General features: G+C 42.9%; 1 protein-coding gene across 1 annotated transcript in view; it reads right to left on the bottom strand.

Moving 5' to 3' along the window:
- Positions 1-2,681: 2,681 nt before the first annotated feature.
- Positions 2,682-4,093, bottom strand: part of PANK3 (pantothenate kinase 3) — a 22,558-nt gene continuing 21,146 nt past the window's right edge. The window contains exon 7 of the mRNA XM_005425364.3: positions 2,682-4,093. This exon is cut by the window's right edge and continues 4,954 nt beyond it. The gene's annotated coding sequence lies outside the window, so the exon portion shown is untranslated.

The following is a 4,093-nucleotide window of genomic DNA, read 5'->3' as shown; positions in this document are numbered from 1 at the left end:
CTAGAATAAATACCCCATTAATGTGTGAGGCTGGAACATGCTGTGGAGAGTTTTGTAACCGTATCTGTGAGCTCAGGGAGCCTCCTGCACACTGCAATGTTTGCCTAAAGCTCCTCTCTTGGTCTGGCAGCAGAGCTGTTTGCATTGGCATCCCTGCCCCTCTTCAAGGTCCCAGTGTGAGGGAGAAAAGCAGCTGAAAATGGAGAACTTGAAATCACACCCCTCTTATGAGATCCCCAGACGTCCCATTCTCACCCTTCAGAGCAAAGAGCAGCAGTGCTTGGTGTGAAAGATGCTTATAACATCTCTAACACATTCCCGGTGGGAGCTGGAACACATTTTTTACAACTGCCCTGTAGCAGGACTGAGTATCTGTTTGTCTGAAGGTTTTTTCTCACTCTGTCCTTCTCTATGTTGTCTGTTTCCTTGTGGTAGCAGAATCAAACCCTAATCCTCAAAGGATATGAGACCTTCAGGACCAAAGTGTTCTCCTGTCTCATGCAGGTCTGTTTGAGCTGACAAGCGCCCCCAAAATTCCAGAAACAGCTGGGGTGTTTACCCAGAGAGAAACAGATGAATTGGGAAAAGCTGAGCAGCCCCCAGCTGTCAGCAACACCTCATGCAAGCGATGGCTACAGAAGCTGCAAAGGATCAGCTGGTCCCTTTTATAAGCAGAAGGTCTCAGGCTCTTGGAATTTTCACCTTTCCTGATGCTGCCTCAGCCTAAACCTGGACCTGCGGCCCTGCCTGTGGGTCACAGTGGGCTTGGGAAAGGCAGGGGTGGAAAGCACTGGTTTCCAGAGGATGGGGAAAGTCTTCAAAAGTGGCTGCCATTAAATACCCAGAAATGGCCAGAAAAGAGATCAGTTTACCAGGTGCTGCACACTTGCAATTCCCCTGGTATCAATTTACAGAGCATGTGGGGGTTTCAGTGTTGGTCTGGGCTGTACCTTTCCCCCCTTATCCTTCTGTGCAGTGCTCCCAGGTGTTCGTGCAGCTCTGCAACGTGCCTTTCCTGGAGGGCAAATCCTTCCCTGAAGTCTCTGCTTGACCAGGGGACAAAGGAGAAACAGCACCTGGGGGGAAAGCAGGGAGGGAGGTGTCCGGGGGGGGTCCAGAGCAGCAGCACTGCCCACACCCTGTGCAGCTCTCCAGCAGGGACCTGGAAAGAGTCCTCAAATTACTGCTCTAAACCCTTGTGCACCCTACAAGGGAATTTTCCCTGGAAGTTTTATTGTCTGCTATCAAATGGTATCAGTAACTCTCCACAAACCAGCCCAACGCCTGGGATATGGAAAGTGCACGAACAGCTTTCATTAGAGGCAGCTCCGTGATTTACATATCTGGACACATCTGGGTTATGAAAGACTCCACCTTTGATCCATTTAGCACAGCCCCTGCAGGAAGGTGAGAATACACATCAGTCAGGGATTGCACAGGCTCTCCAGGCTGACAAGCAGCCACAAATCTGTAGATTTTGGTTGACATCTGCCTGCACCCTCCAGCCTGGGAACAGCACAGCAGAGCCAACCCTGGCACTCCTGACACTTCTGTACTGTAGCCCCAAATGGCACAAAGTGGATATGCTTATAGAACACCTGTAGATAGACAGACAGGCCTTTAGAGCAGGGGGTTCCACTCCAGGATTTAAGGGCAAACTGAATTTTTAATCTGTATTTTTAAAAGTAGGGATGTTACAAGTATTATTAAATTAGAGGTTTGCATTTTTTTGAGTCCAGCAAAAATTCAAATACAGCTGGCTTGAATATTCTTACAGTAAAAGAAAGTTACTTGTTTCATACAAACTTCTTAAAAAAAATAAAAATCAAATGACCAGCTAAGAAGTAATGAAGCTTAATCCTGTCCCCTCAGCCTGCACATGGGCTGCACCAGAAGCAGTTAAGGACCCCAGCTGAAATGCAGACCAGCTTCCATAAAAGGCTACTGCAATTCCTTGCACGAGGTATTCCTGCTTTAAAAAAAGCACACTGAACAAATCAGAACTCCCTAAACTTGTAAAGAATTTGTGTTCCCCTAAAAAACATCACCGTGGTGCAGACCTCACTGGAGATACAACACAGGAAGGTGTTTTCATTTCTGGTGGTTTAAAGCAAATCTTTGTGGTTTGGATGGCTCAAATATCTGCAGAGAACCCTGAAGGACCATCTCTGCCACAGCAAGCCTGTCACAAGCTGCACTGCCAGGATCCTCTCAACTTCCTGCCCACTGGGACCCAGTTAGGACAACTTCAGGATGACAAAATTTGGCATTTCAAAACACAAAGGGCAACTCCAAGAGAGGCAGTAGTTTATATTTACAGTGTGCACTTGGCACATCAAGGTTTTATTCAGTAAAACATGACACTGAGCTCCCCATGCCTGTGCAGGGAGCAGCAGGTGCTCCCAGGTGGATTTGGAAGGGGAAAGCTTACAATGCTTCCAGGGCACACTTCACTCTTCAACACTGCAAACCAGGCACATCCAGTGCTTCTGAAAACTGCACCTGAATCCAAGAGCTGTGAATTATCAGCTTATGAGAGGAAGAAAAGAGCATGAAACCACAGCAGTGACAGATATTCTGTCACAACCCCCAGTATCAAATGTTGCAGAAATTTACAATGCCAAAGGGAAGGAACACACCCAGAAATCCCTCCCACAAAACCCACAAATGCAGGCCAACAATGAACAATCTCAAATTATTTATTAGGAAAAGACAAAGTACTGTTTCAACATTCGTACAGAACAAATGGCAATAAAACCAGGAAAATAAACTGTAAAAAGTAGGCCCATGACAGAGGAGTTGGTTTATGACAAAGCAAATGAAATCCAAACTTCACTCATGCAAACAAGCAGTAAAGAATTATTTACAGTTTTGATGGGATGAATTACAGCATTGTCCATATTTGGGCCCAAATCAAATTACTCAGTGACATATTAAAGGGATCTAATCTGTACATTCAATAATGAGAATCTATAAAAAGAAAAATAATTTAAACAATTTACAAGAGCTGTATTACAGATGACATAAAGGCATCATTTACAAGAGCTGCTTAACAGGTGACACAAAGGTATTCATGAGTAATTTATGATGAAAAATTTGTAGCACATATTTTTACATCACATCTTCAGTGTCTGAACAGTAAACAAGAAAGCAGAGACATACCATGAGTGCAATGTAATAGAATAAGGCAACTTAACCAAATGGCTCTTCAGAGAACTTCCATCCTACCAGGGTTTACAAGTTACACATTTGCCTCTCTGCTTTGCTAACTAAAACAAATACTCGAAGACAGCATCTGGTGATTACAAGGCCTGCATATGATGAGACAGTAAATGGAAAATTAAATGTTTGCTTGGTAAAATGCCAAAACTCAAGAATGTAAAAGTGCAGGTTATCTAAAGCCCTCTATACCCTAACACAAACACATTAATTTTCACGTTCTAGGTGTTGTAATTTAATGTCTCAAAATACTAATTCACTAGTCTTTCATAATGCACAATCTGAAACTAATACACCTCCTCCCAAAGCTTGTATTTACAATTCTTAAACTGATGCCAGAAATATGAATTGTGAAATGTCAGCAATTTATAGCAAAGATTAGCAACCAGCACTCTATATTCCAGTTCAGTTTATAGATGACACTAATTAGCACATTTAGATTTTGGAATTACTTTAAATGGGTATTTCTGACTTTTCAACAGCTTTCCTAAACACTTTCAGTAGTGGCTGACATTCTTGGAAGTTTTAGCAGAGAACAAATGCCAATTGTGTTCTACTTGACACAAATTTGTGCAAAGAGCTACAGTAACAAAACAAGATGAAGATCAACATGGAAATGCAGCTATGAAAACCCATCTGTCTCCTGATGTGCCATGGGCCTCACATAAAGCAGCACAGGAAGCCACACCTGCCAATGACTTGCCACATTAACACACACAGTCCACACAGTCAAAAAAAACCAAACCCAAAAGGGAAACTCAAAATAAGGCCAAAAAGTATTGGCAAATGATAAAATTTAAGTCTGTCAAAAGGACCAGGCCATAAATATTTTATTTACAATTTCTATTTAGAATCTTTCTTTTTAAACAAATGA

This window comes from Geospiza fortis, unplaced genomic scaffold (assembly GCF_000277835.1).
Source record: "Geospiza fortis unplaced genomic scaffold, GeoFor_1.0 scaffold413, whole genome shotgun sequence".
In the NCBI taxonomy this organism is placed as follows: domain Eukaryota; kingdom Metazoa; phylum Chordata; class Aves; order Passeriformes; family Thraupidae; genus Geospiza; species Geospiza fortis.
The sequence above is the reverse complement of the archived record's forward strand: the minus strand, read 5'-3'. Positions and strand labels throughout refer to the sequence as shown.